The following is a 24904-nucleotide window of genomic DNA, read 5'->3' on the forward strand; positions in this document are numbered from 1 at the left end:
GTCTTTAGTAAAATATTTGGAGTAAATTAACTAGTGCATTGTAACTGAATTGTACAATATTTTTTATCCCACATTGAAATCTAACAATTATGAGATACCTTTATTATCTAAGTCCTTCCATTTCAAAAGAGAAAACAAATTTACCACTGTTTTAAATTGACTCTTACTTGATTCTTATGTATTCTGAAAACCTTTCAATAATTATGTTAATAATTTTTGTATTTATCTACAGTTTTAATCAGCTTTTTCACTTCTGTGACCAAAAAACTTGATTAGAATAATTTTAGGAGGAAAAGTTTATTTCGGACTCACTGTCCATAGTCAACTCCACTCCTTGGGGTTCTAGGTGAGGCACAACATTATGGATGGAGAAAGGCAGATCATGACATGGTTATTAAGAAGCAGAGCGACATAAGCTCAGTTTACTGAATATATATCCTGAAGGCAAGCCCCCAGTGACCCACCCCTTCCAGCCACACCCTACCTGCCTTCAGTTAACCATAACGTAATCCCTGTTAGGGGATTCATTCACTAATTGGGTTAAGGCTCTCATAACTCACTCATTTCACCTCTAAGCCTTCTTGCATTGTCTCACACGTTGACTTTTGGGGGATACCTTATATCCAAACCATAACATCTATCAGTTAGACATAAATTGTTTCCAATTTTATGGGAGTGAGTTTAAAAAGTCTTGTATCTCCTCAAGATTTGGAACTGGACTTTGGGGAAGTCAATCACTATTATTAAGCAGCAATTATATCACTAGTCCCACTTTCAGAAATGGGTATATTTATGAACTATCCCTTTCCTGAAAAATATTGTTACAATAATTTTCCTGTATTCAAGAAAATGTTTATGCCTAAGGGAAAAAAATTGAAAATAATCCTGTTTTAGAAATTGTTTTCAAATATTATGAAGAATAGAAGTCAATATTACTTACACATTTGGTTCTTGATTATCTATTATAGACTGGTAGTGAGATCATCTCAGAAAAAGAATTTAATGCAAAAATAAATATGAAGGATTGTGGAGTGGATAAATAATATTTTACTAAATTATCCCATAATGAATAAACATATAATAAAATTTTAAAAATATCCTATATTTATATTTGGAGGGTTATTTGAATAAGGAAGAAAGACCATTCAAACTGATATATATAGATATATATCTATATATCTATATATATAGATATATATATATAGAGAGATATATAGATATATATAGATATAGATAATTGATTAGAAAAACTCATAAAATCCAAGTTAGATTAAACACAGAATCCATTTCCATATTTCCACTGAGGACTGCATAGATAATTGATTAGAAAAACTCATAAAATCCAAGTTAGATTAAACACAGAATCCATTTCCATATTTCCACTGAGGACTGCAGTCAGAATCTAAGATAAACTTCCTGTTTCTTTGGGTTTAATGAAATTTCACATTATTTTCTTCATTCACTTCTTTGCTTCATTTTTCTATTTGGAGAATATCCCCTCTGGTTAAGCAAGCATATGGGTAATCACTATCACTAGGTCTCTATTTTTTACCACTTTTCTATTCAATAAATTAACAGAAGCTTACTACCATTCTGTACTCTATTTCAATGCTTCTAAGGGAAAAATATTATTGGACTGGATTCTGTCTATGGGTCATCATGCTGAAGCTATGGCCAGAATAAAAGATGGTAATCTACACATGGCCTAAGAACATGACATGAAGAGAAATGCTCCAAGGATCAGACGTGAGACCTAAAGTTGTACATACAGTTTTCTCTATCAAAACTATTAATTCTAAAAGAATTAGAAAAACATAGTATTTGTAAAACAATCAACTCTATTCTGAATTTTGTTCTTAAGACAATGTTTGTATCCTTTTATTCTGATTATTTTTCTTCTTTGTTTGCCTGAGCAGTTGTTGTTCCATTTTTGATCACCTTCATCTTCTCAAAATGATTCATCTTCTCCTGGATCCAAGATACCAACATGCTTTTGTTCTCATTAGTGGGCCTCATCCAAGCAATGCTCATTTCAGGGCCACGGCCACTCCAGTGCCCAACTATGTTTTTTTTTTTTTTATTGTTGGTTGTTCAAAACATTACATAGTTCTTAATATACCATATTTCACAGATTGATTCAAGTGGGTTATGAACTCCCATTTTTACCCCGTATACAGATTGCTGTATCACATCAGTTACACTTCCATTGATTTACATATTGCCATTCTAGTGTCTGATGTATTCTGCTGTCTATCCTATTCTCTACTATCCCCCCTCCCCTCCCCTCCCCTCCCCATTTCTCTCTCTACCCCCTCTACTATAAATCATTTCTTCCACTTGTATTATTCTTCTCTTACCCCTCATTTCCTCTTATATGTAATTTTGTAAAACCCTGAGGATCACCTTCCATTTCCATGCGATTTCCCTTCTCACTCCCTTTCCCTCCCACCTCTCATCCCTGTTTAATGTTAATCTTCTTCTCAAGCTCTTCGTCTCTACCCTGTCCTTGGTTACTCCCCTTATATCAAAGAAGACATTTGACATTTGTTTTTTAAGGATTGGCTAGCTTCACTTAGCATAATCTGCTCTAATGCCATCCATTTCCCTCCAAATTCTATGATTTTGTCATTTCTTATTGCAGAGTAATACTCCATTGTGTATAAATGCCACATTTTTTTAATCCATTCATCTATTGAAGGGCTTCTAGGTTGGTTCCACAATCTTGCTATCGTGAATTGTGCTGCTATGAACATCAATATAGCAGTGTCCCTGTAGCATGCTCTTGTTAGGTCTTTAGGGAATAGACCGAGAAGGGGAATAGCTGGGTCAAATGGTGGTTCCATTCCCAGCTTTCCAAGAAATCTCCATACTGCTTTCCAAATTGGCTGCACCATTTTGCAGTCCCACCAACAATGAACAAGTGTACCCATTTCCCCGCATCCTCGCCAGCACTTGTTGTTGTTGGACTTCTTAATGGCTGCCAATCTTACTGGAGTGAGATGGTATCTTAGGGTGGTTTTGATTTGCATTTCTCTGACTGCTAGTGATGTTGAGCATTTTTTCATGTACTTGTTGACTGATTGTATGTCCTCCTCTGAGAAGTGTCTGTTCAGGTCCTTGGCCCATTTGTTGATTGGGTTATTTGGACCAATGGTACAGAATAGAAGACACAGTAACCAATCCACAAAACTACAACTATCTTATATTTGATAAAGGGGCTAAAAGCACGCAATGGAGGAAGGATAGCATCTTCAACAAATGGTGATGGGAAAACTGGAAATCCATTTGCATCAAAATGAAACTGAATCCCTTTCTCTCGCCATGCACAAAAGTTAACTCAAAATGGATCAAGGAGCTCGATATTAAATCAGAGACACGGCGTCTGATAGAAGAAAAAGTCGGCTATGATCTACATACTGTGGGGTCAGGCCCCAAATTCCTCAATAGGACACCCATAGCGCAAGAGTTAACAACCAGAATCAACAAATGGGACTTACTCAAACTAAAAAGTTTTCTCTCAACAAAAGAAACAATAAGAGAGATAAACAGGGAGCCTACATCCTGGGAACAAATCTTTACTCCACACACTTCAGATAGAGCCCTAATATCCAGAGTATACAAAGAACCCAACTATGTTTTTATTCCATCTTTATGAATTCTCTTTGAGAAAGAACTTTATTGTTTTTCACTTAAATCTTTCCTCTGCGTAGTTTCTTCAGGTCCCAAAGATAACTAAATATGGATTCTCCAGTGTAATGAATGAATCATACCAAAGAAAGGGTTAAGAGATTAGAGGCTACATAACAGCTTGATCATCCTAGTGACCTCATTCAAAACAAGGAGTTGTCTCATTCACTATTCCCCAAGACCCATGTTACAGAAGATTCCAGAAAATATAAAGAGTAGATTGGGACCAACCAGGGCACAAATTTAATAGAATAGGTTGTTACCAGCAGAGATTAGGTTTTAGTGGTGTTGTTTGTTTGGGGTTCTCATCATTCTGAAGACATAACCATATTTCTCTAAGGTCCTCCAGGAGGAGAAAAAGAACACACCAGTTTTTCCACAACCTTCTTCCAGATTATTCTCTCTGGGAACTTTGCAAAAACTGCTGCATAAAGAGTTGAAACTTACATTAAATCTTGGCAATTTCCTTGCAATGTTCAGTGTGGACTACCTTCCCACATATTTCACAGTGGCACATTGTGGTCTTCAGTGGGATTGATTCTATAATTATAAATAGGTCATGAGTATTCATTACTCAGGCATTGCACTTTATGCTTGGAATAGGGGTGTTCAAAGCATCTGTCTTGTATATATTAAAGCAATCTGTGCTTTTATTTTGGCTTATAAATCAATTAATTAATTAATTAATATTCAGTCAGCACATGAATAATTTAAAAGATCATAATCAGTTATAATATGTATATATTAAATTACAAAATCTACTGGAATGTTCACATTTCTTTAATTTTTATTATTTTTTTCATTATAGATAAAATAAGATTTTATATAGTGTTTGTTGTTGGTCATAACCTGTTTTTGGTATTATTTTCTCTTCTTGCCTAAAAATATTTATTAATATCTTCTGCAATGACTTTTTAAATCTATTTCTCATTTCTATCTCTGTAATTCACAGATCATCATGATCTGAATGATGATTTTAAAATCTTCCAGTTTTGATATTTCTTATCAGATTTCAGAGTCAATATTATATATTAGTTTCTTTGAATGCTAATTACTGGAGTCATTTGAAAGAAGTTATAGAGAGAATTATAATTTTTTTTCAAGATTGCCAACTCTAATTCCTGAGCTGATTTGACTAGCTTATCTTTTTTTTATTGATTGTTCAAAACATTACAGAGCTCATGATATATCATCTTTTATACATTTGGCTCAATTGGGTTTTGAACTCCCATTTTTACCCCAAATACAAATTGCAGAATCACATCGGTTACACACTCACATTTTTACATAATGGCATATTAGTGACTGTTGTATTCTGCTACCATTCCTATTCCCTACTATCCCCCCTCCCCTCCCCTCCCCTCCCATCTTCCCTCTCTACCTCCTCTGCTGTGACTAGCTTATCTTATTCTGGCTTTTCTTAAAGTAGACACAGCTCTGGGCTTCCAAATAATATCATTCTTTCCATTTTCTAAGCTTGAAAACTTACATTTGGGAAATTTTTTGGCGATCTGAATGTCATAATAGTCAACAAGGCAAAGTGGTGTTTTTTTTTTTTTTTTAATGACTGTGATGCCTCTCAACCCATTTGAAATCTCCGCATAATTTGACAACACAGACTGCCAGAGTTCTCTCAAAACTGTTCTATTCTTGAGATTACCTTTCATCTTGGTTTTCTTGATGTTTCAAACTTGATTCATCTCCCAACAGCCTCAATTATGTTATACTTAAAAATATTGTTTACCCACATCTTTCTTCCTTAACAACCTTATAAATTTGCTTATAAAATGCTGCCAGTGTAATGTCATTATATTCATCATTTCTGTTTCTTTTCTTATCCCAGTGTTTGCGATAATGTCTTTCTCTTAATTTTTAATATTTCTCCATATTACATATGATTGCATACCTTAAAATCTTCCCCAAATGCCATTTGTTTACCCACAATTTGCAAGATAAAATCAAAGTTTCTGGTCTGACTATCAAACCTCCATATCTCATCTCCTACCATTCACTAAACTTCCAAACCACAGTTACTCATGAACAATATTCATTTGCTTTCAAAATTCCTTGTTGTAGAGGGCAAGTGCTCTACCCATAAAGTTCAATATATTACTGTACTGAAATCATATCCATAAATGAAAAGTGGTTAAAAGGAGTCATTTTATGTTATGTATATTTTACTAAATTGAACAACAAGTTTCATTCTTAGAGGTCCAAATCAAATTCAATCCTCTCATAAAAGCCTTCCCAGTCCCCATCACTTGTCACCTTCTCCTTTCTAGTCATATAGCACTTTACATGTGCCTCTAAAACGACAATGTTGTTTTCTGTCTTTTTACACACCAATTATTTTTCAGAAGAAAATATATTGCTTATGCAGTACTTGGTCCTGCATTGTATCTGGAAAAAAATATTTATATGGGTGAAGACTACTTGAATGTCTTGGAGGAGCTGAAGAGATGCTCAAGAGCTCAAAATACAGGGTGACTGAAAAGCGTATTAGTACAGGAGAGAGAGGAAACAAAAAAATTCTATTAAGTATTTTGATGGGTAAGGATCTGGGATGGTCCAGGGCTTCCTCCAGATTAGCACTTAGAGTGGTCCAGCCAGTTTTATTCACATATCAAAGGAAAAGATGGCCTTTCGTGTCATCTGGCATTTCATAGCAATCAGTATCATAAACTGTTATTTACTTAATTAGAAATGTTACTCTAATTAAAAGTCCAGATTTAGATTTGCTTATAAAAAATCAAAACCAAAATGTGATTCTTAGAAGGAATATTTAATTTTACAAAAGTGAACATGTAAGTAAGGAAATTTTAGGAATTCTGGCCAAACTTGTTTACAAGATGAATTGCCTTAAAACTCTATAGACATCAACCCAGACAACAAATAACAAAGGGGGTGAGTAGATTTGGAATGTTCATCTGCCCTTTCAGAGAAGAGATGAATTTTACTTGTGTGCTATTGATTAAAGAAATTTTCTTCCATGTAGAAAAAGCACCCAACTTGAATACTGGATATACCCTGGATGTGAAGAAGACCCTCACAGGCCTGACATTTATATCTAATGAAGCAGTTTACAAATACTGCCAAACACTAGTTCTCAGGCTAACCACCCTGGCATTATTTTAAAATTATTAGCAAGATGACTTCATTTTTTTCCTTAAAACTTCTCTTTATTAATTTCATTCTCACATATGAAGATCATGGCAACAGCATTGTAAATGTACAATGTACTTCAGTGAAGTAAAATATAATTAAAATGACTACTTATACAGGTATTTCATTTTATCCGAATAAATTATGACATTTGCCAGTAAATGGTAGAAATGGAGAATATTATGCTAAGCAAATAAGCTAAAACTCAGAAATTTAAAGGTGAAATGTTTTCTCTCACATGGGGGAAGCTAGAGTAAAATAAAGGAAAGAGAGAGGGAATGATAGGATAACATAAATATAAAGGGAAGATGAGTGATGTAGAAGAAAGAGACTGAGCAGCAGAGTGGGGAGGCAATGCAAAATTAGTTCTTTAAAAATCTTGTTATGTGCAGACATAAATATACTTCAGAGAATTTCATCTTTATAAGTAAAAAGACCAATCAAATATAAATAAATATATGAATGAAAGGAAGTTTGGTAGAGAAAGGAGAACGAGAAACGGGGTGGAAGGATGGGAGGAAAAGGAAGGGTCATGAACTAAAATCAAATTCCATGAATGTATGAGTTTGTTGGGATGAACCCAACTATTCTGTGTAACTATAAAACTCTAATAAGAAAAATGAAAAAAAGTGTCCAACAACACAATAAAGGTTAACTTTATTTTCTCTCTAGCTTATCTAGGAGGTAGTTTTTTTGGTTTTTCTTTTTTTGTATTATTCATAAAATATACTCAAGTGGTCTCTCCAGTGGAGGATACAGAAAATTGTGATTGTAGCTCCTGTTCAGACAATTATTGAAAATATTTAATAACAGTCACTAGTAATGTTATAATTAATGGCCCTTTCTAAAAAGTAGAATTGTTGATAAATGCATGTAGCATGTAATATAGTCCCATCATGAGTTTCTTAATGTCATCTTTGTAAAATACCTATGTTCTTTCCATAGAATCTATACTGTGAGAAATTATTGTCATTGTCTTGTTCTGAAGGATAAGTTTTTCTTAATTTTTAAAAATTCATTCAAATTTTCAAAGCTCTGAGAAACACTATGCCCATCAGAGTATAACTTGCTTTCCTAGACATCACTGGGTCACAAGAAACATAAATATGCAGACTCTGAATAGCAGTACTATTGGTGTTGTGATAATTAATCTTAGTGTCAACGTAATTGGAATATGGGGTGCCCAGATAGTTGGTTAGATATTATTTCAGGACATATCTGTCAGAGTATCTCTTGAGTAAAGCAAATCACCATTCGCAATATGGGTGGGCTTCATCCAGCCCATTAAAGACCCAATTAGAAGTCTGGTTAAAAAAGAATTATTTCTCTCCCTGACTATATTTGAGCTAGGTTTTCCTGTTCAACTTCAGACTTGTAGTACAACTTACACCACTAAGGTCTTCAGCCCTCCAGCTGCCACAATTACAATTCTTTGCCTCCTTAAATGATTAAGCAATTTCTTACCTCAAATCTTTAGAGAACCCAGACTGATGCAAGTAAGGAAGGTGAAAACATTTTAAAAAAATCGATCTACATACCAGGATATCAATAGTTTTCTAAAACCCATAGGGAAAGACTCCACATTTTAGGCTGGTATCTAATTCTCTATATGCTCAACTATTGCTTTCCTTTTGCAAGAAAATAAATTGCTCAGTATGGAGTTAGACATAGGATAGAAACATAGTTTTCAGGTGACAGAGCATGATTTTATGTACCAATTAGTGTCCTTTTTTCACAAGTCTACATATATGTATATTTACATGCATTCGTGTTTAAATAACAGATAAGCCCTAGGCATATTTGAGTGTAATTATGTTCATAAATTAAGATGAGAAGAGCAAACATATCATTAGATCTTCAACTATGTGATTATATGGTCTTAGCATGACTCATGGTTAAACATGACAGCTTGTATGAACACTAGATTATTCATAGAGAGTAATGTATAAAAGATACTTTTCTGTAATTGGTCCCAGGGCAAAGGGCTGATGGCTTGTATAAAAGCCTCCAGATATGCATTTGGTCTGGCTTCTAATTAGTGAAACAAAAAAGAGCTGAACTTTGGAAATTGTGATGAGTCCCTGATCTTTTTTCCTTTAAGGAAATAATCACTTTGCCCTTGAACTCCAAAAGGCCTTGAAATCAACTGATTCTCCTCTTAAGCTCCTTAACAAGCATGGGGATTAGAGGCAAGCCCTGTAGAATGGTTCATATTAGATATAAATGGTAATGGACAATAGAAATTCACCTATGAATAAGTACAGGCACCTTGGGCAAATTCTTTCTTTTCACAGAGTTTATTTATTTATTTTATAAGATCCTGTGATTCTCCTGTTGCAAGGCCACACATAATGCAGATCAATGATAAGACTATGGGAGAGAGTGAAATGAATGCAGAGTTATACTCAACAGCAGTTCTTTATAAAATATAATAAGTGGAGATAATATTAAATTAACTAAACCAAATATATCATGAAAGTAAAAATACAATAAAAGTAATTGTTTACATATGTACTTTATTTATCAGAATAAATTACTCTGACTTCGTCACTTTTTTATTTTCAAGTCCAAAATCTTGAGCATATTTTAAATCTGTTCTTAAACACATTTAGAAGGTAAACAAACACCACATCCAAGTGATCTTTTTGTACCAGATCCACTTTGGCCATAGTTCTAGTGATCAACTTGTATAATTCTTTTACAGACTGTTGATCCTATTCTTACTCCTTAAATGGAGAGTCTGACTTAGTGCCCGTTCACCTTGAAGGGAAGCATTCTGCACACAATGTGAAGATGCGGCATGAATTACCTCTCCCTCTGTCCCCCTCCCCCAAAGAGAATAAAGTGTAATGGACCAAGGAAGAGGGTAGGGAGAGGGAAGGATCGGGAAGTAAAATATAGCAGGTTTGGGCAAAAGATATAGCCTCTGTGATTAATATTAAAGTTCTGCGCTCACAGTCATCAAATTTCATTCTCTCTTCCTGAGATTTGGATAAAACTTAGCCATACTTAGCTGGGTGCAAGAGTCTCATAGTGCTACCAAATATCAGAAATAAAAAGGTCCTTAAATTACCTGCTTTTTAAAAATTCTGTGGAGTACATCTGAACCTTATGGGCTTTTGTACTTTCCAATATCATATAGGTATTCCTTTGACCTCTCTGGCCTTTCTGCCCCTAGCACTCTTTATGTTACATGTATATTCTCTTAATATTTGTTTGGATTCAATTAATATTCAGATGGATTGATGTGTTCATCACTTCAGAATGAACCTGCAGCTTTGTTAATAGTTACAATTTTAGCTCTATGGGAGCTTCTAGTTATAGAAGTTATTTTGTAGTTATATATTAAGCCAACATATAATAAGCACATGTTATATTACAAGCACTTTGCTAAGAGCTGGGGTGGAAAGATAAATAAGCTCTGGTCAGTGGTCTCAATAATCTCACTGAATGAGGATACAGGCCAGGTGCAGAGGTATAAAGGCTGACATTAGGGGAATAAAGTGTAGAGAAAATTGGTGAAAGTTGTTTGTATTTATTATGTAATGGAAAGGGCTTTGGCAAAATAGAGTGGGTGCTGTATTTAAAGAAAACAGTCAAAACAGCTTCAGTCAATCATTTTTATATAGGAAATGCTAGGCAATTGTACTAGGTATTCTGAGGTTTTAAGAAAGCTGTCAAGTCTACATTTTGTGAGAGACTGTATACTAATTTCAGGTTAGTTCAATTTCTTAGAAATGTTTTCACAAACTATTTTTTGTCCTTTGTTATATAGCTTATTCATTAGTGCAATTTAATTTCATCATATTATTGCTGACTATAATTAGAAAGCTCAAACCAATAAAAATATATATTTGTTCCACATCAACAATGACTCCTCAAATCTGAGATTTTGCTTGAGTAGGAAGGTTTCCCATTTATTAGCCAGGACCAGACTAGGATAAGATGCAGTAATAATAATACAGCCCATGGTCTCAATGGCTTTGACAAGGAAAATGTATTTCTTACTTTCATTATGTATTCATTTATGGTAAGTAATGACTTCTCTTTGAGCCCCAGGATGATCAGCCAGTTTTAAGAACATTGGTGGCCTTCCGGGTAATTAAGAAGCAGTATAATCTATCTCAGCAAACTTCTGTTTGGAATTGACCCCAACACTTTGAAACACATTTTATTGGCCAAAGCAAGACATTTTCCGTGGGGAAGCATAATCCTTACTGATAACGACAAGAGATAGCAGCTATTCATGACCAATAACATTACTATAAAAGTATTTTCAGTCATCTTAGTGTCACTGTGGATGGGCCATGGTGGGGCTGGGGATAGGGGTGCAGCTGCTAGTTTGGATTTCTGAAAGTAAACCCTTCAGTGCCTGAATGGTGACTTCTTTTATTTTTCTAAATGACCAGGTGTGGCTACCTAGTGAAGAGAACAAAGGCAAACATCCACTCTTTGTTCCTGGAGGAAACTGAAATTCTCTGATATTTGAATGCAGTTATTATAAAAATGGAGATGCTAAAATCACAATTTAGTAATACAAATAGGAAAAACCCTTAGCCCTTGTTAAAGTTAGAAAACTGGTCCAAAAGAAGATTGAAAATATCCTTTCTATGGAATTATTTAAAAATTTAGTAGCCTAGATTAGGGATCAGCAAACTAAGTCTAAATTAATGGTCAGCAAATTAAGCCCTTGAACCAAATCCTGACTACAATTTGTATGTATGTGTACTTTTTTTTTTGTATTTGCAATTGAACTCAGGGGAACTCAACCACTGAACCACATTCCCAGCCCTATTTTGTATTTTATTTAGAGACAGGGTCTCACTGATTTTCTTAGTATATCACTGTTGCTGAGGCTGGATTTGAACTCGCGACCCATCTGCCTCAGCAACCTAAGCTTCTGGGATTACAGACCTGCACCACTGTGCCCTGCTGCAATGTGTGTGTGTGTGTGTGTGTGTGTGTGTGTGTGTGTGTGTTTAAAATAAATTTTATTGGGACACAGCCAGACCCCTTGCTTGTATATTTACCTATAGCTGCTTTCACATCATGATGAGTTGTAGCAAAAGACTTTGTTTGAGGTATGCAAAGCCTAAAATATTTACTATTGAATTTCAGGAGAAAGTTTTATTGACCCTTTGTTCTAGGTTAAACATTATTCTGATTATGTGAGTCAAAAATATTTATTCTTTAAAGAAACAGATATTAGCATTTATCATTCTATAATTCTGTATAAGATGTGGTATATTAATAAGCAAAATAGAGTCTTACCCTCATACAAATTATAGCCTAACAGTAAAGGCAGACATTAAATAAATGATCCTCTTAAATAAATCTAAAATTTCCCACAGAGGAAGATGAGTCAAAGACTAAGGGGTCACAGCTAATACAGCTACTTATAATAAAGGAAATAAATTTAGAGTGGGAATTGATTTATGTTTTCCTTAAAGATATGTTTCTACAGCTGAGATTTAAATTGAAGAGAATAGCACATGCAAAAATCCTGGGGAAGAAAAAGAAGCATGCTGGTAGTCATATAATAAAATGAACTATGGTAGCTGTGAAGATGGACAAAAGAGACTATGAAGAAGTAAAATAAGCAGGACTTGGTAATATAAAAGTGACAGACATAAGTGAGAGAAGGTAATAAAGAAGGACACTAGGTTTCACTTGGCCAGCTAGATGGATGGTCAATAAAACAAGAACATGAAGAGGACCAGGTTTGGGATAAGAGTTTACAAAGAGTCCCAATACATGCAAGAAAAAGATACATATGCTCTGAAAATGGCTTTGGGGGTCTAAATTTCAGAAGGAAATTTGAGCTAAAGTGCACTTTGAGTTATCAATATAGATGATGCTAGGTATAAAAATGCATACAGAAAGAAGGCTGTTAGGACTGAGTCTTGTAATAGCTGGGTTGAAGAGGTTTAGTGTGCCAACAGAAATCCAGAACATTGCTTTTACCCGTGGAAGCGTGTTTGAAGAAAGAGTAACTAGTCCCTGAGTGCGCTGTTAGGGCCATGACAATAATTGAATTAACCTCTTCAGATCCTTTGCCCTAATAGTGAAAGAAATGGCAACCATGGTCAGAGGTGGATTTGGGGAACAATACTGTCAATCAGCCCCAATGAGGGGAATGGGTCTTTTGGAAAGATGACTATACTTTCTGCAAAGTTCAATAGTACCTTCCTTTTTTAGACTGAGTAATCATCTATGGTATCAGTCTTTTGGAAAATCTGAGGAAGAGTTTGATTCCTGATATTTGTGGGAAGGGACTCAGATTTACAACAATTTAAATATTTAATTGACATCTTCATTTTATTTCCTTCTTTTCAATCAGCTTTCCCATTACTGTGACCAAAAGACCTCACAAGAACTATTAGAGGGGAAAGGTTTACTTTGGCTTACAGTTTTCTTAGAAGTGCAGTTCACAGTTGGTCAACTCCATAGCTCTGGGCCTAAGGTGAGACAGAACATCATGGCAGAGGAGCATAGGGGAGGAAAGCACTCCAGGAAATCACAGCCAGGAAGTAGAGAGATCTCTGCTCACCAGAGACAAAACATAAACCCCAAAGTCACATCCCAGCAACCTACCTCTTCCAGTCATATCCTACCTGCCTAAAGTTACTGCCCAGCTAATCCATCAGTGGATTAATCTACTGATTCAGTTACATCTCTCATAATCTAATTGTTGCATTGTCTCACATAAATTTTGGAGGGACATCTCATACCTAAATCGTAACAGTTTTCCAAAAGTATCTTACATCTCAATGATCTCTTCACTTAATTAAAATGAGTAAACAAAAATTTCAGTTAAGGAGTTGTGGGGTTGTGGCTCAGCGGTAGAGCGCTCACTTAGCATGTGTGAGGCACTGGATTCAATCCTCAGCACCATATAAAAATAAATAAATAAAGTAAAAATATTAAAAATATTTTCAGTTAAGTTTTCTACATGCAAAAGGGGCTGGTATATCATGCACAGAAAAAAAAATGAGATAGTCCTTTAACCAAGATAATTCATAGAAGAAAGGGATTCAAAACCAAAGGTGACCAGGAATATGCTCTTTCCAGAATTCATCATGATTTTGAAAATAATAGTGAAATTGTAATGGATGTTTACACAATTTCATCTAGGGAAAGCTCAGGGTTACATGAGCTGATGCTTGGGAAGTATAAGAGACGTTCTTTTCTTTTTGAAATGACATATGTAAACAAAATAAAGAGGGAGGCAAATGTAAAAGACTAGCTTTCAAGTCAGTAAGAGTGAGTTTAAATCCTTTTCACAAAAGTCAGTCTGCATAATTAAAACTCTTGGGAGCATAAATAACAATGACTAAGAAAAAAAGAATAACCTGCCAGGACAAGAATTTATTTGTTTGCTTGTTTTAAAATTTTTCACTGATTTGTATTTATTATAGAGGTCATTTCTTCCAGAATAAACTTTGTTTATTAATGCCGTTTTGAGTGCTTATTTTATTTCCCTAGGTTATATGTGTCCCTGACTAGAAAACCATATATTCAAGTCCTGCTCTATTGAGAAACTCCTCACCTCAATTGGGGTGCTTTGTGGTGGCCTTGAGATTAGACGATGGCCTTGAAATTAGAAAGAGAGTGAACGGGATACTTTGGGAGTCTAACTCCATCTCACATTTGGGTTCTCTAACAGTATTCTGGAATCCGAATTCCTGCACATTGTATACAATCCTAAGGCTTCCTTCTTTTCCCTCTCCTCCAGGTGAGCTCAATCTGATAAAGGTAATGCAGCCAGTTGTGCATGTACAAAAAACTTAACTACTTTGTTGAATGTTTAAATTAATTAATACATCACTTTATTATTGATTATTGATCAAAGATCTCAGTTGACAGCAACAAACCAACTTATGAGAAGGATGCAGGAGGTTCAGAGTGAGAGACAGAGAAGGAAGGATGGAAGCACTGCTCAGAAAGAAGGGATGATGCCACGCTGCCACCTTTGTATCTGGACACTGAAGAAAGCAATAACATGGACTGTCCTCTGAAATCTCAAGAAGTAACCAGTCATGTTGACACCTTGATTTTAGCCCAGTGAGACCCATTTCCGACTTCTGACCTCCCAAATGTAACATATATGTGTACGTTTAAGGCACTAAATATGTGAAAATTTGTTATGTTAGCAACTAATGCAATTTCCATTCTGCATCCTTACCTAAACAACCTCTCTGTTCCAATGTGATTTCTTCATAAAATCCTTTTATCACATTCTTAATCAAATCATATCAGTTCTCCTAGTACTTTTCCTTTAGATCATGTGCTACCATTTGACATTTTGGATTTGTGGAATTACTTGGTTATTGTCTAGTCCCATAGTTCTATAAAACTGTACTAGAGCAAAGCCATTAAAAATAAAAAACACCGAAGGAATGAAGGAATGAATGGATGGATGTTGTAGAAGTACTGGTTGATTATTTTGGTCTAAAAAAAAGTGAGTTAAGAAAAGAAATAGAAGGCATTTTTTGTTATATTTTGGTTTTATTTAGAGATTTGCCCTTATACAGTTGTTCCAGAAAATAATGAAAAAGTTAGACAAAGAAATCATCCTTCTGTTACTTCTGCAGGTGTACAGTCTCAGAAGTAGTGGGCTTAGAGTACCTGCCTTCATCCTCAAATAAATTTAGCTTCATTGATGGGGGTGTGATGAAATCCAGCAATGACAAAGCTTTAAAAGCCACTTTCCAAACTCCAAATACTGAAATGCAGCCAATTGTGCATGTACAACAAACTTAACTACTTTGTTGAATGTTTAAATTAATTAAAACATTACCTTATTATTGAGTATTGATCAAAGATCTCAGCTGACAGCAACAAACCAATTCTGTTAAAACAGGAAACACTTAAAAAGAATAAATAAAACCCCACTTGAGAAATGGATAGAATGGAGAAGCGAGTATAGAAAATAGAAGCTAAAAGATGTAGGGCATTAGCCACTACTAGGCATGGAATCGGCAGGACTCTCATCCTGGTGAATACACACCACCGACCTCTACCCAGTGCCCAGCATTATCTGCTGTTCCCTTGACACCACTCACTGTGGGCACTGTAGCTCTCTCCACTCTAGAAAACTAGGTGCTGTTGAGAAGCAGCCAAGTGTAGATTCTTTGCTGTGAGACCTGGAGAGAGAGGCACAAGGACAAGGGAGGGGGGTAAAGTGACAGAATTTCTTTCTTTCTTATAGAGAGGAAGTACAGCTCTCATAAGGGATGGGTCCTGAATGGGGTGTCCCCAAGTTGCTGCTGTGTAGGGGTTTTACCTGGTGTTGCTGGAGGCGACCGGTAAAGCTATTGGCTATGATTTTAGGGACGAAATTTTCTACATCCAATCAGAGTGAAACACTAGGTGATCAGTCACCCCCTGGCCAGTCAGGATGTTGATCCTGCGATGCTCGTGCACTTGTTCACAAGCTTCACCGCTGGGCTGTCTGGTGCATCACATACTCTGTAAGCAGAATTGTAGCAATGGAGGTATCCATCCTGTCTGCGTATCATGTTTCTAACCCCTTCTGTAATGGCTACTGCCATCATCTGCTGTCACCAAAATGAATGGTCCCATGCTTCCCCTGGGAGCATCATTGGCTCCGGGTTCAAGTTCCACGGCTATGGCTGTTGGCTGGCTTTAGGGCACATATCCCTGCCCTTGATGCAAAGGAAACTGGGAAAATAAGTAGCCAGATCTCTTTAGCTTCTTCAGTGAGAAGTGTATCTTTTCCAGCAAGGTTTCATTTTGGAAGAAAGGTAATCAAGAATAAATATAAAATAAAAAATAGCAATAAGTTAATAAGCTAATACCCATGTGAACAATATCTTTCTTTCCTTAGACGAAGAGGGTAAATTTATCAATTTAGAGTGTAAATGCTCCTGCTGTGAAACACCGTCCCTTGCTTTGGATTCTTCTCTGTGACCATAGGCACCTCATTTAACCTTTATCCCCAAGCATAGTGCTGAGCCCAGGCCTGGTTCTCAGCACATATTATCGATTATTTTATAATAGAAATTGTGTCCATCCTTTTGGACAAAGTCAGAATAAATCAGGAATGTCTCATGTTTTTGGAGAGTCAGTTTTCTTGAAGGGATAAATTATGTTTCTCTTATTTGGTTGGCTTTGCAGGATACTGGCTATGGTTAGTGTATTAAACAGGGTCTCTAGTGATTTTCAATTCAACCTAGATTTTTTTTTTTTGTAGGCAGCACATAAAAGAGATCTATCGAGTTCCCCAATCAATGCAAGTTTATTATTGCTTACCCAAGAGTTTAATAAACCCATCCCCATCCTGGGCATAGCTTTAAATACTTCATTGACTGTAACAAAGCTGCTCTTTTCTTTCTGGTCAAAGTGGCCATATAAACTATAATTAAGCACTAATTATGGGCTCTACTGGTCAGATAGGAGAAAACAGAGTCCATTATGAAACTTCCAGAACAAACCTTGGAGGAGATTTTTTGCTGTTGGAAAATATTACTGAATAAACAAAATGAAACGTAATGAAAAAAAGTGGAAGGTTGAGTTTCTTTCTTTTCTTCCATTTTGTCTGATTTCTATGACATGGCCATTGACTTTCTATGTTACTTTTCTGTTTTATGAAAAGTAATGGTAAAAGGAAAATAGTATTTTAAAAATGATGGCCCATTTAAGGTGACTCATGCTTTGCACAGTCAGTGAAGAAACTTTCAACCTCATGGAAAATATTGAATTAGGATAGAGTGACCTTGTAATTTCTTACTATTTGAGAAGACTCAAAAAGTAAATCTTTAGTTTGAAGATAACATTAAAAAATATGACATGCACTTTTATTAGATGTTTTCTTTGGAAAGAACTATATGATTTGAGCAGAGATGTTTAGTCCCACGCACATGCACACAACTAGGCCACCTATATTGCTTAACAGGCAGTTTGAAAACATCTCTGTGATCTCATCCTGCTACGTGTCAGGAAGAGTGTCCCAGCCACAGCCTTGTGCATACTTTACAGGAGCTTAGCATAGAAAGGACATATTTAACAGTTTATAACTGTCTCAGTGACAGCAAGTTCTAATTTAAAACTCCTGTGTAATACTTGTTAGGAAGTTTTAATATCAAAAGGCCAGCCAAGGTCTTCCATGAAAAATTTCTAGACAGTGAAAGAAACTAATCCTTTTTCATGATGTTTGGCTTCTGCACTGCAGTAGGCGATCTTGATTTCATATTTTATATGCATGGTTGACTAATGAAATGTTCTTCCTTAAAATTCTACAAGAGAGGAAAATGGCAATATGCTATAATAAACATGTGAAATGAAATTCATAGAGAATGCAAAACCTACTGCTAAAATTTTAAAGTGGTTTGGGAAGATGTATTTAGCTTTTTTGAGGGATTTATGCTCATTGTATTCTTTGACACAGTGACCCAGTGGTTAGTTGGCATTGGGATTGCCTTGCAGATTTGCATCCTTTGTAAAAGAATTAGTATGATCTCCGTGCACCTAGATCTACTCCTCAGGTGATGTGGGTAACCTCCCACTTGCGCCTTCACCTGTAGGGAATTTAATGCTTGTTACAATTACCTTGGGGTGTGGTCACAGGTGAGGAAAAAGAGCTGCCACATAGCACTCAAATCCCATTTGGCAAAAAGCCACTTGTCTTGTTTTCTGGGAGTTGTGCCGGCTCTCATACTACAATAACCAAGAAATATGATAGTCTCTTTTCATAGTTGCCTTCTGGGAAAATATTTGTCTCCCCACACAAAGAGAATAAGTATATATCTATGGATTCTGAAACACAAACATACATATATGTGTGAATATATATGAATATGTGTGAATATCATTGGTTCTGTTTGGGCTGAAACAAAAGAAAGTGTTTCAGGTACTTTGTTGTTGTTACATACTATTATTATAATTTTTACATTCAGTGATGAAAATATTGAGTGCAAATGGTCTAAAAGATGGAAACTGTTTTCTAGAATAGTTCTTGAGTTATTTGATGGTCGGTTGAATTTTAATCTCTGAAATGGACTACCTGGGAAAATAGAACTATTAAGAGAGTCATATCTATCGAGTGCTTTTAAGTTATGGGATGAAAAGCAACAACTACTAAATAACATGATGCATTAATTGTTCCTTTTATCATTTATATGACAGGCTTTTTAAAATAGTAATGTATGTCTCTCTCTGATTCCTTTATTTATCTATTTTTGTCTTAGAGCATTGTATGCATATTTTATAAGCTGTCTCAAATTCTCTTTGGAAAGAATTGTGTGTACGTGGGGAAAGGATCACTGTAAAGATGGGTAGTAAATAAATAAATAATATCTGATTTGTATGGGGCACTTTAATTTTTTAGACAATGCATTTAACATTATGTTAGTTCAATAGATGGCATGCATTGATATGATTATCATTTTCTTTCTTTCTCAATATAATGAAAAATGGGAATAATCTTTAATACTAATGAGCTTGTGTTTAAAAGCATTATTGATTTCTTTTAGCTAAGACATTATGTTTCTTTATAATTCATGCTTTACTAAGATTTATTAACAAATATAGTAGAAAATGGATTTTTCAGACACCTATTAGTAGGTGGGTGACAGTCCAGAAGCACACAGCCTTTGGAAGTTTGCATTAGGAGAAATCACAATGACATTTTGACCAGGTGGTGGTGGGTAATATGCACTTAAGTAATTGAATAATCTTTTGTCTATTCTCTTCACCTACTACCAATGTCATAAAAGATAATCATGTTTTTTGTTGAAATCCATCATAATGTCTATTGTTATGCTGTCTCTATTGTGGTGGATTAAGCACTGGTCTCTGGAGTCAAGGAGCAACATTTCCTTCTGTATTTACATGATTTTCTATCTTCTCTACTCCCTAGTCTTCTCTGACTGTGCAATTTCCCATGTATGCCTACACTCTGTGTAACCAGGAGATTTCAGAGTCAGGAGTGTTTGTCCAAACAAAGATGCTAGTGATGTACTATCCACTTATGTAGTACCAGAGGGTCATCAGTACCTTCTCAGCTGGACAAAACAGAGAGGGAATGAATTCCAACAGAAGAGTGTTTTCCCCAGGACCAAGAATTAAAGATCACAGGGTATAAAGATAAAATGCCTGCCATCTCTGAGCACCCACAGCTTGGAACTGCCTTAGTTTTCCAGTATTATTTTCTGCCATTCCCAGTATAATACTTTCCTTCCACATAAACTGTCCCACTTCTGCTCATTAAATATCTTCTGTTGCTCCACATGTGATCGTCTTGTAAGATCTTCAAAGACAATCCTGGCAGCTTTCATATAGTCACTCTTTCCATCAAATTTTTCCAGAACACCCTCTCATCATTCACCAAGACTGCTGACCTGATTCACCTCACTTTCTGTGCCTATGGGATCACACACCTTCTGTAATGACAAAAGCACCTTGCATGTAATAAAAGCTAACTATCTTAAGGGACTGAAAAATTTCTCAAAGGTTCTTGATGTGAGTAACCAGGGGAACTTAACATTTTTGAGCACTTAGTAGATTCTTGTCATACCACCAAACATTTCACATAAGCCCTTCCTTAAAATCTCAGAATAACCCTGGGGGTGGATGGTTTTCCTCCCAATTTATATGTGAGAACATTGAGGTACAAAGTTTGCTACCTTGCCTAAAGTCAGCCCATAGGAGAGAAATGGGGTGCATAATTCCATGTTGTCATGCTCACTGTTGAACCACACCACAGTAACCAAACAATGCTAAAGGAGGAATTGATCATAGCCACAGATCCATGGAACGGCCAGAATATTTTTATAAGAACATAAAACAGATAACAGCGTGCTCTGGTTCAAAAGCCACCACTGACTTCATATCACATTTAGGATAAAATTGAGCTCTTTTATTCTGAAAGAGCTCTGAAGTTCATGGACTTTGTAAATCTTATATTCTTCTGTATCCCCAGCACTTAGAACAGTGTGTGGCATTTCGTAGGTTCTCAGTAAATCATTAAGTAAATATTCAGTGAATGATTATTCCATTAGGACCATGTGGGCAATTGAGGGCTGACTTTGGTCTTGCCATTTCATTTCATATATACAAAGAAGAGTGGCATGTGGGGTTCCCAGAACCATATGACTTGAATATCCAATCAAGACATATGATCCAAGCAAATGTTGTTCTATTTAATGGGAACAAGGTTTTGAAATGAATTTTCTATGGGATATCCTAAAACCTAAGATGATTTTCACATTGCTCAACACTTGTCAGAAAAAATAGATGTCACATTGTGACACTACCAGTTACAGTTTTCTGGATATAAAAAAATAAGTCACTTTTTTTTTTAAAGAAAACTAACATATTTGTAGCTCAGGTAGTGAATTACTGAGCAGTGAATAGTCATAGCATTTATGCATTTTATATGTATTTCCCAATTTAGCTTCCATGAAATCCATGGTCTCTTCATCCCTCCGCAGATAAATCAAGGGCCCTGTAGTTGAAGAACTTGTACAAAGTGAGGCCTGCTCAGATAGGTAAAGCTAACATTTGTAAATAAGACTGTCAGGTTCTGCAGCCCTAGCACAAAAATCAGGATCTGATCCAAAGCCACATATCTCTTTATCAGATATCCCCACTCCATTCACTTTCCCTAAAGTCCCACCCCATTTCTAGCACCTCTCCCCCCAACATCAATACACAAAGGTGCACACACAACAAAGCAACCTCAAATCTATGGAGGACGGCCAAGGATTTGAGGCTGACGCTTCCTGTGCCAAGCACTCTCCCGCTAAGCTGGGAATATAACACCTCCTTTTGGCTTCAGTAAAGCTTCAAGACAAATCTTAAACCAGATACACTCCTTTTAATCCTATTGTTATCATCTTGTGTGGTGCCAAAGTAAAGAAAGGACGTGCTCTTAAAATGGGGACTCTAAGAAGATATAAGTAGGATACACAAAGCACACACTAGAGCAATTCCCAATGGGGTTAATGTGTGATCTCCTTTAACCACACTTCCTCCTTCCCCTCTCCCCCCTTCCTGTGCAGTAGTAAGTAAATAAATGAACCAACAAGCAACACTCTATTCTGTTTTCTTTGGGGAGGCAAAAGTTTAGTCATTTTGTTATTTCTCCCCTAAGGGAGTCAGTGGACCTACTGTGAGTAAAACACAGGGGTGGTCCTTTTACATAGATTATTTAATTTATCTTTATCACAGCTCCTTAAAAGCAGGCACTAATCACAAAGCAACAGCAGCCCAGAGAGATGAATTGATTTCAGATCAAATAAGTAACTTGACTTGGATTTGAATTTGAAATATGATGATTCAAGCATCCAATTTTTTTTTTACTTTCTTCCAAAATGCACAAAGATGTAAACAAATAAATCAATATGCATGTATGCATTGGGGGTAGAGAAACCTGACTTTGTAAATTTTCCTTATTATAATGGAGCTCAGGGTGAAGTAAAAGAAAAAAAAAGGGAACAGGAAGTAGCCAAGGTGGCTGCACTGGGCACACATGGTGTCAACGTGATAAGTGCTAAGATGACGTGTATTTGCTGGAAGGCAGATATTTCTGTATTTTACCTGCTGCCTGACCCATTCAGGGAGGTCGGCAATAGTTGACACATTCAAGCAATAAACTGCCTGACAGGAAGTAGCTTCTGTGCACTTCCATGCTCTCTGGCTGGGAGAGGGGACTTCCTGGTGAGTAAAGCTAACAGCAGATGAGTTAGTGCTTTTTACCAGCAGGAGTTCCAGACCCCTTCGTTTCTGAGGTGAAACCACCAAATACCAACTCAATCATGTCAGTGCAGTGACAACTCTTTGTCACACATTGACATGGGCTTTCTGAGGAGAAGCCGGAAAGAAGAAAATGTGAAATAAGTGTTTATGAAAGCACATAGAAGCATTAAAAAAATGATTCTTTTTATCCAGAATTACCTGGAGTGACTAACAGGGACTTGGACTGTGCAAAAAGTTGATCGTGTGGTTAACTCTATTGCATGGACTATTAAAAACTATGTATTTTCCTCCAAGGGATCCACTAGCCATCAACAATGCAGTTGTTTTTTCAAATGGCTGGCATGGAAAAATCAACTCCATTGATGACATGAAAAATCAGAGACACAGCCTTCAAGGTGCAGCCTTGAAGGAACTCAGTTTCACAGAAAACTAGAGGACATAAATTACAGATTCACTTCTCTCCCAATTTTTAAATAAGGGCTATTTCAGACATTTACAGAATAACACCCATTTTTCTTTCTCATATTTCTTATTAGTGAGCAAAGTCTTGAACCTGATTCTCATTTCTGTTACAGAGAATCTGGTGCACCTGTCAAATGGAGCTAACTTCAGGTTCTAGTCTTTTCTTCCTCAAATTTGTGCAATATGCTTCGCCATGCAAGAGCTGTAAAATATGATTTGATACCATCATTTGCCATAACTATTGAATCTGAGTGATTCCTTGGATTGAATTCTGCACTCTTAATACCAAGAGTAGAGATTCTAAAATGACAACACTCAGGTCAGATATTAAAATGTACAACCTCTCCTACTCTTGTAATGCTTGGTTGATATGCAGTTATTATCCTGAAAGCCAGTCATTGGAGTTGAAAGATAAATATTATTCCATATCTTATTGAATAAAATATATTATATCACAGGTGATGGAGACAGATTGACTCAATAAATTCTAATAGTGTATGCTGAGAAATAGTGGCAATAAAAATGCTGATGACTTGACACAGGGAGAATATTGAATGTCATTAACATGCTATTTCCTCTCTTCTGATCTCCCTGTCATGTTCCTCACACTGTTATAATCTCTATCAGTGGATTTTTCTGTGGTTTATCGGACCGAGAAAAACGATATTTTTTTTAGTACTTTAAATTACCCACTATTCAACTGATTACAGAAATGATGCAGCACACTAAAAATACAGAAAATTAATGTAGTATTTTTTATTGAGTATGCCACAAAAATGTGAAATGCTACTGAGCTCTCCACCAAATTTTGCCAAAACATTTATTTTTGCATATTTTTTACTAGTTGAATCAGTTCAAAATAATGAAGAATTTTTAGCTTATTTTCTAGAGTTGATTACAGAGTGGAAAGAGTTCAGTTTAAGAGGTCATACTAAAAGGGTTAATTGTTAGGGCTAGTTGCATGGGTCTTATTTCATGCAATAAGATATAATAATGAAACTTTTAACGTTTGCTTTAATTCTCCTTGCTTTTGTATGTTGCCTGGGAGAGATAATGAACATATATACCTCATGCTGACAGAATTTAACTTTTAAGTCACAACTCTTAAATTGATATAAAAGATGAGTATTAATTTAGGAGAGTAGTAGCTATCTATCAGTGATGAGGTCTTACATGTGATGTTTCATAGACTTCTAACCAAAGATCCCTGACCCCAATTATTTCCAGTCTTCTCTCCAGAGTTCTGGGTTAAATACCCTTAGGTGATGAAGCTCCTTGAATTATCTACAAATGCCCAATCTGGAAAAAAAAATCTCAAATTAATCAATCCCCATTAAAACCAATTCCTCTTCCTGTTTTTTTTTTTTTTTCTATCTGAGTGACACCACTATTTTTTCTGCAGCCCAAAGCACACCTTCACATCATCTGTGTCCTCTTTTCCACGATGGTCTTCCATCAGCAAGCAATTAACAAAGATGTAGGGGTTCCTTCATATTATATTTAAAATTTATCCGATTCTCCAAATCCTACATGTTCCTGGTTCACTCTGTTGTCATGTCTTTAGGTTGTTGCAATACTCTCATTCTTCCATCTCTAGTTTGCCTCAATTCCTCCAATCCCTAATTTCCTCCATGGGCACTTTTTAGAAAATGTGATCATGCCTTATCCTGGTCGAAATTCCTCACTGATTATCTTCTGTTTTCAGCAGCTTATGCAAAGGGTCCACCAAAGGTCTCCAAATACTTCTTGCCTTTAAAGGAAAGTAATGAGGCCTGTTGAAATTTTTACTTTGAATGAATAACTAAGATCTCAAAATATTACCTCTTTAAAAATGGAATGTTTTGACAGCCTCCAAGAGTGACTTTCTGGAGTT

The sequence above is a fragment of the Spermophilus citellus genome (genome assembly GCF_964194105.1).
Source record: "Spermophilus citellus genome assembly, chromosome: 4".
NCBI classification, from domain to species: Eukaryota; Metazoa; Chordata; class Mammalia; order Rodentia; family Sciuridae; genus Spermophilus; species Spermophilus citellus.